Here is a 14,364-nt window from a genome sequence, read left to right as displayed (position 1 = left end):
TGGGAAGAAGCAAAGCGCTACAACAACCAACGGATGCACATCTTACTACTACGGTAAAAGAATCGGCATGATCATGATATGATATGCATGATATGACAAACATGATGCGATGCAACTTATCCATATTAAGCGGAATCGGAATCCCGACAATTAAATATTAAGTTCAAGTTATTTATCTACCACGTAAATTAATTATTGATTAGCATGACAAAGACATGGCATGGGTGAGCTACAATTTAAATGGAGCGGGAAACCGTATCCGGCATTTCCAATTACTCCGCATATTAGTTATTAGGTGTGATGCAAACTAACACGACACGATATGATGCGAGATGCAAACAATTATATAGATGGCATATTAATGGTCCTTGCAATTTTCTGATCAAAATTCGTATATAAAACATTTTCGTTTGAGTTACAGAATACTGAAGAAGATATGAATATTGCAAGATAAGGGCATTTTCTGGAATTCCTGGAAAACAGAGAAAGGGCTTTTGCGTGCAACGCGATTTGAACAGAGGACCTCACGGTGCAAACATAGATCGAACCAGATGAGCTGGGCGCTGGATGCTGGATGAGAAAAGGCGCGCAACAAGTTGAAGTAGAAGCGGGCCGTGCCTCGATCTGATGGCGTAGACGGGGAACAGGTGCTGCCGGAGGCGGACGGACAAAACAGGCGGCGCTGCGTGTTCACGTACATCAGGGAGCGCGGCCTGCCGGCGGTGGTGAGGTAGACCCGACCTTGAGGGAAACCGTGACGAGGACGGAGAGGGTCGAGGCAGATGAGGCCGACGGGCGGCGAGCACGCTCGGGCCAGAGCGTGGGCGTCGCAGTCGCGCGGGAAGACGAGCCGGACGAGGAGCTCTTGGTCGACGGAGATGGAGGCCGTGGACGGGCGAGGTCGACGAAGGTGAGCAGGTGCGCGCGCAGACCGCGGGCGTGCACGGTCGAGACCGGAACGTGCTGGGGCGCGTGCCAGCGATGAAGGAGAGAACGCGTTGCTGCCGAGAGGCGTTGGAGACGTGACGGCAGGCGATCGGTCGGAGACGTGGTCGACGGTTAGGGTGTTAAGGTGGGATCCCGGTGAGATGTCATTTTGTACTATGTAGTTCAAATTTTGATGTCAAAATTTATACTAAAAAAGTTAAATTATACTACAAGTGGAACAAAAGTGGGATCCTACTTGACACACTTATCGACGGTGTACTGCTCTGAGGCGAGGCGCTTGCGGTGGTGGACGTCCGCGTCGATGGCAGGGAGGAACTTGTGGTTACGGCGCGGCGCATCCACGGTCAGGGAAGGCGACGTGAGCTTGGCGAGCACATGAGGTCGACAAAGAGCAGTGCCGGAGTGTGCTGGAACAAGGCGAGGTCGACTAACTGAATGGCCTGGAGGATGCAAAGGTGCGCGTCGTGCGCGAGGAAGCTGAGGAGAGACGGCTCAATGGCGTCCGGGACGATCTCGAGGAGGCGCGGTTTCGGAGAACAGCGAGAACGATGAAGAGCAGCGCTGGCGATTGCGTGCTCTGAAACAAGACGAGACCGGCGACTGGAACTAGGTAGACGTCGACGTTGAGAGCGGATGAAAGGAAAAGGACGGAAGCGGCGACGGTAGGGGAAGGAAGCAGAGCTAGGGTTGGTGCAGGTTTAGGTGTTGTTTATAAGGAGGAGAGGCGCTGCATGGGAGCTGTCCGGCCCATCGCTTGGACAGCGACTGGCAGGAGCACAGATGCGCTGCCGTACGACGAAGGAGGAGCAGAAGGAGGAGCAGACTGCAATGCTGGTGTTGGTGGGCTACTTAGGTGGAGGAAGTTGGGCTTGGTGGTGATTTTAGGCTAGAATGGGGTCCTCCTCCCTCGCGCCCGCGCGCCCCCTATCCCCCGCTTCGCTGAAGCAATTCCTTAACTGGGCCTTGTTCGTGGCTCAATTATTTGCCAGCCGCTTGTTCCTCGCGGGATGTTTCATTTGTTTCATTTAGTTCCAGCCCTGGTTCCTTCGTTCCCGGGCCGCGTTTCCGCGCGTTCGGGCTGCTGGTGCTAACAATAGTGGCGGCTCGGTATATAAACTGGTGGGATTTCCTCTAAACTTCCGAGGTGGGATTATTTTCCTTCGCTCGTACCGGTTCGTTCGATGGTTTGCGGGATGTTTCTCTCTGACCGTTGACCTGATCGGTGGGACCAGATCGTACGCGCGCTGGTTGGACGGATGGCTTCTGCGTTGACTGGACTGTACGCGTGTGGCGGGAAGAATTGAACGAAAGAAATGGAACAAAACAAGAGGTAACATTGTTCCAATGTCCAGGAACAAGTAAGCCGTAAGAACTAGAACTAGTAATTGTTCCCACATTGGAAAAAAGGGTGACATGGACTTTTCACATGAAGACCATCCCGCACAGATCACAGGAGCAAAACTTTACATAGAAGATGTGCAGCAATAATTTCAGAAATAATTCCATGGATTACTGAAAAGTATAATTGCAGGAAAATGCGAAAAATAAATAAAAATATGGTAAATAAATGTCCAGGATCTTCCTGTTCTTCATCCTTACTGCTATGTCTAGGATCTCTCAACATTTTGGCGAAACCTGTGAATTAAGAAAAATAATTTGAAGTTAAATGGAGCAGTTAAAAAATGGGATAAATTTGCTAATAAATAATCATTTGAAGAAATCTGGAATTAGAAGAAAATTCACTGATTACTTGTACACCTTCAGCTATATATAGTTTGGAAAAAAAGGAAAATAAATTGGAATCATGATAAAAATAAAAGTCCGTCACATAGTACATTAGTATTTTAACATAGTATACATAAGCATAGCGTTACGGGTATGAACAAAAAAGAAAGAGGGACATAAAGAAATCATACATTCATTGAGATGAAATCCTTGATCCTCTTGCTTTTTTTTGCTAAGTTGTACTGATTAGTAACAAGTTGGAATAGCAGTTTCCCTTTGATAGCAGGTAAGTCTTCCTTTAAATCAGAGACAAAAGGTATTATAAAAAAATGCAGTTTAAAATGTGTGAATTAGTACTAGAAAAGAATGCAGTTTAAAAATGTATTAATAGTATTCTGGGAAATCTTTACTAACACTTGAGAACGAAGGCACTTCGAAACGATTATATGTCAGCATGAAGATCAGGATGAAAAAAGCAGAATCATATCTATGTATCATATCTATGAATTAGCTTGAGAAACAACATAAAAATGTAATTAAAGAAGAAAAGATTAGAAAATTAAGAAACATTGGAATTCTTACTTGAAGTTTTGTTTGGGTACAGGCACAAATCTCACTTTAAAGTGGGAAATGTTAAAATTGGGACAATGTGGGTAAGAAAACATGAACAGTTCTTTGAAGTTATGCACAACTGCATCCTTTGCTGGTATTAAGTTATATGCATTTTGAGCTGGAATGAGGATATCAAAGTACTTGTCCATAAAATTAGCAGTAACAAGGAACCACTGCTTGTTTATAGGACAAGGTATGTGTACCTAGAAAAACAAAAGGAAAACATATAAAAACACCACTTCAGTGCATGATTACAACAAAAACCAAGCGTTTCAGTCCCAAAACAAGTTGGGTAGGCTAAAACATATAAGAACAAATGGAAACATATAAAAACATTTGAGAATGAAGGCACTTCAAAAAATTGTTTTTCTTATTTGTACTCACCAAAGCAGCATGCTCAAGTCTGAAACCGACCATTGCTTCTGTTAGTAATTTTTTATAAAGCTCGCAATCAAGTTCTGGATCCATTAGTAGTTCCTATGAGGACATGCAGAAAAGAATTAAATGAATTAAATGTGGAATGCTTGAAGTATTCTGCCATGAAAATGCTAGAATAGGATATGATTTGGGTGAAGCAAAAGATGAAAGAAACTGCAAACTTATTGTAGTTTCAGTAGATGTGATATGCTTCAAGCAAGCAATTTTTTCACTGCATTTATCTTTCATCTTTTGATCATTGAGAATCATTTGATGAATGGATTCATAACATAATTGTTTACGTATCCTCCATTGGACATACACAATGCTAAAGTTCTTTCAGCAGCCCATCTTTCTCCAATTTGGAAAATTCTAGAGCTGAAAGATAGAAGAAATAATGGTTGAGTAATGAGAACAATTAGGAAAAAATGAATGTAAGCCATGAATTATATATTAGTGTATTGGTACATGGAAGAAATACCTGAAAACAATGTTCTTGATGTTCGAAGTTAATAAGTTAAAAAGTTCATCTTCAAGAGCCGTAGAGAAGACAATCTGTTTGTCTGAATTCAATACTGTAGAAGCAGGCTGAAAAGAAACATTGTTCGACATATTCCAAAAATTTGAATGATGCCCATAAGATGTTGCTTTCATATTCTCTGATGACGGAGCCGCTAAATCCATTTCGGTCTCATTAAAATAAACATCTTGAGATGTGTATGTATTGTCAGTTTCAACATGTTTCAAAGATTGAGGCCTGAATTCGCGTTCCTTAAAACATAAGCCATGAGTGTTCCTACTGAAGTTGACACTTGTGCTTCCAGAAAGCATATCATCAGTGTTTTCCCTCTGACAAGATAAAGGAGATGCAGTTCTTAGAGAACACATATTTCTTTGCCCCATGTTTTCATTTAACCACTGTATAGATTTGCTTGTATTTTGATAATCTGCATAAACATATTGGCGACCTATTAAGTCAACTACATTGTTGAAACTAAGTAAGAAAATATAGTCTTTATCAATTTGGCAGAATGTACTGACCTTCCAGGTTCTTCAATTGAGGGAAAGCATTAACATGCGTGTTCTTCTGAACTGTGGTTGCAGAAGGTTCAGGAAAAACTACTGATGGCTCGTATGTTGACTTGTTGAAACTGAGATATTGGTTTGGAGCAGTTGTTTTCCCGGTGTACATATTGGAATCATCCCTGACCATCATTGAAGCAACTGGAGTGGCTGGTGACTGTTCAATCTCGAACTCTTCGCCGAAACTCCAACTTGGGAATTCACTCCATTGTTTGCAGTGTGTTGTGGTAATGAGCATCCAGCAAGCCTCTCATACGAGCGTTGAATCTCTTCACAGTATTTCCTTCCAATCCTTCATGCTCAAAATTATGAGAAACAATATCTGCAAAAGTCATTACATATTCAAAAGTAATTATAGCAGAGTAAAAATGAAAATACATATGTTGAAAAAAGAACAGAATTCCCAACTCTTTGTAAATTAGAAAAAATAAGGAAACTGAATGAACTAACATGTACTGGTTTTATGTAGGTGATGATCAAACCAACCAGAGAAATCAATTCTCTCCTCCTTTATGGGGGCTTCTTCGCTGATTGATCCAGGCATGATAAAATTGCAAGCATCTGTGAAAAAAAAAAGTATATAACCTTTATTAACACCATCAACAAGAAGTATTCAAAAAAAGAGAGCAGAAAGTAAAAAGAGAACAACGAAGAAAAAATAGCACAGACCTAGAATAGACATTGGTTGGTATCCATCATCATAGTTTGAGATGTCGAGCTTTGTAACTAGTAACTTTGCAAGATATTCATCAACATTTGCCATGGTCAGAAAGCCACTTTCTTGCTGGATTTCTCTTTCTTTCAAGTTTTGAAGTAGTTCATGGAAAATTTCTGGTGTGGATATTAGCTCTTGCTTTGACAACTCAGGAATTATAACTTCAGGAAGAGGAGGGAATGAAGTTTCCATGTAATGGTAAATCATTTCCTTAATCATTTCTTGGGTTGATGTTACTGGATCCTGAGCAACAACAATTTCTTTGCAGACACCTTGATCTTTCTTTTCTGCTGGACTAAGGAAAGAAGCATCTAGCAAATCCTTGAATTGAATGCTGCCTGGATTGAAATTCTGTGGAGCATCTACTGTTACATCATTGCAGATAGCTCGCAATACTCCATCAACACAGTTTGAAATTGCTGTCGTAGTGTTGCTTAATATGGTTGCATGCAAATTGCTTGAAAGCATGTTAAGTTTTTTCTTTACCTTCAATAGATAGAAACAAAGCAAAAAAGGAAGGTTGAATAATCGTTCAAACATTTGTCAAGTAAGAAAGAAAAAAAATGATACCTGAATTTAAGAACTTACTTTTGTTTGCTCATCATCATTATATGTGTTCTCTATGAAGTTGACAACATCCTTAGGCATAATATATGACAGCTTGCATTTCTGGTAAATATTAGCAAAGGGTGTTGAACACTGATGTTTCATCTAGAAAAAAAACACGAGATATTTGTCATACATACATTATATTAAAGCAACAGAAAATAAAAAAAAATACAGTTCAGTAATGAGGGAACTTGTTTATCTTACTGGAAGTTTCCCAAAGATTGAATTATCCTTACAATCTAGAATAGAATATAGTTTGATGGCATTATCTGTCCACAAAGGAAGGCGGGGTATTGTATTTTAAAAATCAATTTCAAGAACCATGAGGAACTCGAAATAAGTGATCTACAGAAAAAGGAATTTGTTAGTTAGAAATTTTAATAATGGTTATGTAATAAAATCAAAAAAGGAATTTCTTGTTCCACTAAAATAGAAAAAATGATTAAGAACCAAGATAAAATTCTGAAAAACAGAAAGAAGAAGAAAGCATTTACATACCACTGGAATTAACCCACAACCAACGCAACTTCCACTATAACAGTTGAGCTGGAACTTGTTGACAGATAGCAGAATCCATTGCAAAATGTATGAGCACCAATCATATTCTCTGATCTTATCTTCATGCACAATAGCAGTGTAATGAAGAGAACTAGGCAAAGTCTGTTTTGTGGGACAAAGAAGAAGACAATTTGCAAGTAGTGCAAATGTCTTTATGAAGGCAGATCCTGTAATTCCATTTCCTATTAATTCTGCCAACTCAAATATAGAAGGGCTGCACTCCTTCCCATGAATTTCCAAGTTAACTTGCCTCACAATTTCAGGTGACGAGGTGAAAGATATCGGTCTAGAACCAATTGGAAGACCGATAATTACTTGAACACTTTCTCTTGTTAATTTGAATGAGAGCCCATTAGGTAACTCGATGCAGCCAGTGGTTGTGTTTATGTACATTGCTAACCAGTTGTAAACATCACTTGGAAAAACAGAGCATGCTAATTGAAGTAATGTACCGAACTCAATATTTTTAATAATCGCTTTTTGCTCAGATGTCAACTTTTTGATAACATCAAAGTGAAGGAGATATGCCCTAGAGGCAATAATAAAGTGGTTATTATTTATATCTTTATGTTTATGATAAATGTTTATATATCATGCTAGAATTGTATTAACCGAAACATTAGTACATGTGTGATATGTAGACAACAAGAAGTCCCTAGTATGCCTCTTAAACTAGCTTGTTAATTAATGGATGATTAGTTTCATAATCATGAACATTGGATGTTATTAATAACAAGGTTATATCATTATATGAATGATGTAATGGACACACCCAATTAAGCGTAGCATAAGATCTCGTCATTAAGTTATTTGCTATAAGCTTTCGATACATAGTTACCTAGTCCTTATGACCATGAGATCATGTAAATCACTTATACCGGAAAGGTACTTTGATTACACCAAACACCACTTGCGTAAATGGGTGGCTATAAAGGTGGGATTAAGTATCCGGAAAGTATGAGTTGAGGCATATGGATCAATAGTGGGATTTGTCCATCCCGATGACGGATAGATATACTCCGGGCCCTCTCGGTGGAATGTCGTCTAATGTCTTGCAAGCATATGAATGAGTTCATAAGAGACCACATACCACGGTATTGAGTAAAAGAGTACTTGTCGAGAGACGAGGTTGAACAAGGTATAGAGTGATACCGAAGATCAAACCTCGGACAAGTAAAATATCGCGAGACAAAGGGAATTGGTAATGTATGTGAATGGTTCATTCGATCACTAAAGTCATCGTTGAATATGTGGGAGCCATTATGGATCTCCAGATCCCGCTATTGGTTATTGGTCTGAGTGAGTACTCAACCATGTCCGCATAGTTCTCGAACCGTAGGGTGACACACTTAAAGTTGGATGTTGAAATGGTAGTTCTTGAATATGGAATGAAGTTGGAATATTTGTTCGGAGTCCCGGATGTGATCCCGGACATCACGAGGAGTCCCGGAATGGTCCGGAGAATAAGATTCATATATAAGATGTCATTTTATGTGAATAAAATGTCGCGGAAGGTTCTATGGAAGGTTCTAGAAGGTTCTAGAAAAGTCCGGAAGAAACCACCAAGGAAGGTGGAGTCCACAAGGGACTCCACCCCCATGGCCGGCCAACCCTAGTGGGGGAGGAGTCCCAAGTGGACTCCCCTTAGGGGCCGGCCACCCCCCACATGGGAGGTGGGAATCCCACCTTTGGGTGGGAGTCCTAGTTGGGCTAGGATTGCCCCCTCCTATGGAAGGATTTGGTTCGGGTCTTATTCGAAGACTTGGACACCACCTCTTGGGGTTCCACCTATATAATGAGGGACAAGGGGAGGGGGCCGGCCACCTCAAACACCACCAAGGTGGCCGCACCCCTATAGTGGCCGGTGCCCCCTCTCCCCAAACCCTAGCCGCCTCGCTCCTCCACTTCCCGCACGCTAGCGAAGCTCCGCCGGACTTCTCCACCACCACCGACACCACGCCGTCGTGCCGTCGGATTCAATAGGAGCTACTACTTCCGCTGCCCGCCGGAACGGGGAGGTGGACGTCGTCTTCATCAACAACCGAACGTGTGACCGAGTACGGAGGTGCTGCCCGTTCGTGGCGCCGGAACCGATCGTGATCAAGATCTTCTACGCGCTTTTGCAAGCGGCAAGTGAACGTCTACCGCAGCAACAAGAGCCTCATCTTGTAGGCTTTGGAATCTCTTCAAGGGTGAGACTCGATACCCCTCGTTGCTACCGTCTTCTAGATTGCATCTTGGCTTGGATTGCGTGTTCGCGGTAGGAAAATTTTTGTTTTCTATGCTACGTTATCCAACAGTGGTATCAGAGCCGTGTCTATGCATAGATGGTTGCACGAGTAGAACACAATGGTTTGTGGGCGTTGATGCTCTTGTTATCTTTAGTTGAGTACTTTGCATCTTTATGGCATAGTGGGATGAAGCGGCTCGGACTAACTTTACATGACCGCGTTCATGAGACTTGTTCCTCGTTCGACATGCAACTTGTATTGCATAAGAGGCTTTGCGGGTGTCTGTCTCTCCTACTATAGTAAAGATTCAATTTACTCTTCTATTGACAACATTAGTATCAACGTTGTGGTTCATGTTCGTAGGTAGATTAGATCTATATCGAAAAACCCTAAACCACGTAAAATATGCAAACCAAATTAGAGAGCGTCTAACTTGTTTTTGCAGTGGTTTGGTGATGTGATATGGCCATAATGTGATGATGAATATGTATGAGATGATCATTATTGTATTGTGGCAACCGGCAGGAGCCTTATGGTTGTCTTTAAATTTCATGTTGAGTAGTATTTCAAAGTAGTTGTAATAGTTGCTACATGGAGGACAATCATGAAGACGGCGCCATTGACCTTGGTGCTTCGCCGACGATGATGGAGATCATGCCCGAAGATGATGGAGATCATGTCCGTGCTTTGGAGATGAAGATCAAAGGCGCAAAGACAAAAGGGCCATATCATATCACATATGAACCGCATGTGATGTTAATCCTTTTATGCATCTTATTTTGCTTAGATCGCGACGGTAGCATTATAAGATGATCCCTCACTAAAATCTCAAGATAATAAAGTGTTCATCCTTAGTAGCACCGTTATCAAGTCTTGTCGTTTCGAAGCATCTCGTGATGATCGGGTGTGATAGATTCAATAAGTACATACAAACGGGTGCAAGACAGTTTTGCACATGCGGATACTAAGGTGGCCTTGACGAGCCTAGCATGTACGTACATGGTCTCGGAACACATGATACCGAAAGGTAGAGCATGAATCATATGGTTGATATGATGAACACTTTGAGTGTTCGCCAAAGAAATCACACCTTTTCTCGTGATGATCGGGTTTTGGTGCGGTGGATTTGGTTCGTGTGATCACTAAGACAATGCGAGGGATATTGTTTTGAGTGGGAGTTCATCTAGATTTTTAATTATGTAGAATTAAAATTTGAACTCAATTTGTCATAAACTTAGTCTAAACTATTGCAAATATATGTTGTAGAGATGGCGTCCCCAATCAATTTTAACCAGCTTCCTAGAGAAAGAAAAGCTTAAGAGCAACGGTAGCAACTTCACCGACTGGTTCCGTCATGTGAGGATCTTCCTCTCCGGCGGAAATCCGCAATATGTGCTTGATGCACCGCTAGGTGACCCTCCCGCGTAAACCGAAACCGATGAAGTAAAAGCTGTTTACGCGACTCGGAAAACTCGGTACTCTCAAGTTCGGTGTGCCATCTTATGCGACCTGGAATCCGATCTTCAAAAACGTTTTGAGCACCACGATCCTCATGAGTTGATGAAAGAGTTGAAGACTATTTTTGAGACTCATGCGGCCGTGGAATGCTATGAAGCATCGAAACAATTTTTCAACTTGTATGATGGAAGAAGGCAGCTCCGTTAGTGAGCACATGCTCGCCATGACCGGGCATGCGAAGAAACTCGAGTGACTTGGGAATAGTGATTCCTAACAGACTGGGATTAATCGTGTCCTTCAATCACCGCCACCAAGTTACAAGAACTTTGTGATGAACTACAATATGCGGAACATGAACAAGGAGTTACTCGAACTCTTTGGCATGCTAAAAGCTGCCGAGATTGAGATCAAGAAAGAGCACCAAGTGTTGATGGTCAACAAGACCACCAGCTTCAAGAAACAGGGCAAGTCTAAGGGAAAATTCAAGAAGGGTGGCAAGAAAGCTGCCACGCCTCCCGTGAAACCTAAGAACGGCCCTAAGCCCGATGCTCGAGTGCTACTATCGCAAGGAGAAGGGACACCGGAAGCGTAATTGCTCCAAGTATCCGGCTGATCCGAAGAGCGGCCTTGTCAAGAAGAAGAAAGAAGGTATATATGATATACATGTTATAGATGTTCATTTCATCGGTTCTCGTTCTAGTACCTGGGTATTTGATACTGGTTCGGTTGCTCATATTTGTAACTCGAAACAGGAACTAAAGAATAAACGACAACTGCTCGAAGGATGAAGTGACGATGCGCGTTGGAAACGGATCCAAGGTCAATGTGATCGCAATCGGCACACTTCCTCTACATCTACCTTCGGGATTAGTTTTAAGCCTAAATAATTGTTATTATGTACTGCGTTGAGCATGAACATTATATCCGGATCTTGTTTAATGCAAGACGGTTATTCATTCAAATCTGAGAATAATGGTTGTTCTATTTTTATGAATAATATCTTTTATGGTCGAGCACCACAAAAGAATGGCTTATTTCCGTTAGATCTCGATAGTAGTGATACGCATATACATAACATTGATGTTAAGCGAATTAAATTGAATGATAATTCTACTTATATGTGGCACTGTCGTCTTGGTCATATTGGAGTGAAACGCATGAAGAAACTCCATATCGATGGATTACTAGAATCACTTGATTTTGAGTCACTTGATAGATGCGAAGCATGTCCGATGGGAAAAATGACTAAGACTCCATTTTCTGGTATGATGGAGCGAGCTACCGACTTATTGGAAATCATACATACCGATGTGTGCGGACCAATGAGCGTAGCATCGCGCGGTGGTTATCGTTATGTTCTAACCTTCACAGATGATCCGAGTAGATATGGGTATATCTATTTCATGAAACATAAATCCGAAACTTTCGAGAAGTTTAAGGAATTCCAAAGTGAAGTAGAAAATCAACGTAACAAGAAGATTAAATTTCTACGATCCGATCGTGGAGGTGAATATCTGAGTTATGAGTTTGGCATGCATTTAAAGAAATGCGGAATACTTTCACAATTGACACCGCCGGGAACACCACAACGAAACGGTGTGTCCGAACGTCGTAATCGAACTCTCTTAGATATGGTTCGTTCTATGATGTCTCTATCGATTTGCCGTTATCTTTTTGGAGTTATGCATTAGAGACAACCGCATTCACTTTAAATAGAGCACCATCAAAATCCGTAGAAACGACACCGTATGAATTATGGTTTAATAAGAAACCTAAGCTGTCGTTCCTGAAAGTTTGGGGTTTGCGAAGCCTATGTAAAAAGGTTACAACCGGACAAGCTAGAACCCAAAGCGGAGAAATGCGTCTTCATAGGATACCCTAAGGAAACTATAGGGTACACTTTCTATCACGGATCCGAAGGCAAAATCTTTGTTGCTAAGAACGGAACCTTTCTTGAGAAAGAATTTCTCACTAAAGAAGTGACTGGAAGAAAAGTAGAACTCGATGAGATTGATGAATCTATACTCGTTGATCAGAGTAGCGCAATACCGGAAGTTGTACTGTATCGCCTACACCGGCAACAGAGGAAGCAAATGATAATGATCATGAAACTTCGAACGAGGAAACTATCGAACCTCGCGGATCGACAAGGAACGTACCACTCCCGATTGGTTTGATCCTTGTCTAAATGTCATGATTGTGGATAACAATGATGAGGACCTCGCGACGTATGAAGAAGCGATGATGAGCCCGTATTCCAACAAATGGCAAGAAGCCATGAAATCCGAAATGGGATCCATGTATGATAACAAAGTATGGACTTTGGTAGACTTACCCGAGAGCCGAAAGGCTGTCGAGAATAAATGGATCTTCAAGAGAAAAACAGATGCCGATGGTAATATTACTCGTCTATAAAGCTCGACTTGTCGCAAAGGGTTTCCGACAAATTCAAGGAGTTGACTACGATGAGACTTTCTCACCGGTAGCGAAGCTAAAATCTGTGAGGATTTTGTTAGCAATAGCTGCATTTTTCGATTATGAGATTTGGCGGATGGATGTCAAAACGGCGTTCCTTAATGGAGACATTGAGGAAGAGTTGTATATGGTACAACCCAAAGGTTTTGTCGATCCTAAAAATGCCGACAAAGTATGCAAACTTCAGCGTTCAATCTATGGACCGAAGCAAGCATCAAGAAGTTGGAACCGACGCTTTGATAAGGTGATCAAAGACTTCGGGTTTATACAATGGTCATGGAGAGGCCTCGTATTTACAAGAAAGTGAGTGGGAGCTCAGTAGCATTCCCGATATTATATGTAGATGACATATTATTGATCGGGAATGATATAGAACTATTAAGCAATGGTTAAGGGTTATTTGAATAATAGTTTTTCAATGAAAGACCTTGGTGAAGCATCATATATATTAGGCATCAAGATTTATAGAGATAGATCAAGACGCCTAATAGGGCTATCACAGAGTACATATCCGGACAAGATTCTAAAGAAATTTAGAATGGACGAAAGTAAGAAAGGGTTCTTACCTATGTTACTGTGCAAGGTATTGAGTAAGACTCAAGGACCGGCTACGGCAGAAGAAAGAGAAAGGATGAATAATATCCCCTATGCCTCGGCAGTAGGATCTATCATGTATGCCATGCTATGTACTAGACCGGATATAGCACATGCGGTTAGTTTGACTAGCAGTATATCAAAGTGATCCAGGAATGGAACACTGGACAGCGGTCAAGAATATCCCGAAGTACTTGAAAAGAACTAAGGATATGTTTCTTTGTTATGGAGGTGACCAAGAGCTCGTTGTAAACGGTTACACCGATGCAAGTTGGAACACTGATCCCGATGACTCTAAGTCACAATCCGGGTACGTGTTTATATTGAATGGTGCTGCAGTAAGTCGGGCAAGCTCGAGCGAGTGCACGGTGGCGAAGTCTTCAACGGAATCAGCAGTACATAGCGGCTTCGGAGGCTTCATCGAAGCGGTATGGATGAAGAGGTTCATTGTAGAGCTCGGTGTGGTTCCTAGTGCATTGGACCCATTAATCATTTATCGTGATAACATGGGTGCCATCGCCAATGCACAAGAACCAAGGTCACACAAGAGGCTGAAGCATATCAAGCTGCGTTACCACTCGATTCGCGAGTACATCGAAGATGGAGAAGTAAAGATTTGCAAAGTACACACCGATCCGAATGTAGCGGATCCGTTGACTAAAGCTCTCCCTAGGGCAAAGCATGACCAACACCGTAATGCCATGGGTGTTAGGTATATTACTATGTAATCTAGATTATTGACTCTAGTGCAAGTGGGAGATCGAAGGAGATATGCCCTAGAGGCAATAATAAAGTGGTTATTATTTATATCTTTATGTTTATGATAAATGTTTATATATCATGCTAGAATTGTATTAACCGAAACATTAGTACATGTGTGATATGTAGACAACAAGAAGTCCCTAGTATGCCTCTTAAACTAGCTTGTTAATTAATGGA

Source organism: Lolium rigidum, chromosome 6 (assembly GCF_022539505.1).
Source record: "Lolium rigidum isolate FL_2022 chromosome 6, APGP_CSIRO_Lrig_0.1, whole genome shotgun sequence".
Lineage (NCBI taxonomy): Eukaryota > Viridiplantae > Streptophyta > Magnoliopsida > Poales > Poaceae > Lolium > Lolium rigidum.
The sequence above is the reverse complement of the archived record's forward strand: the minus strand, read 5'-3'. Positions refer to the sequence as shown.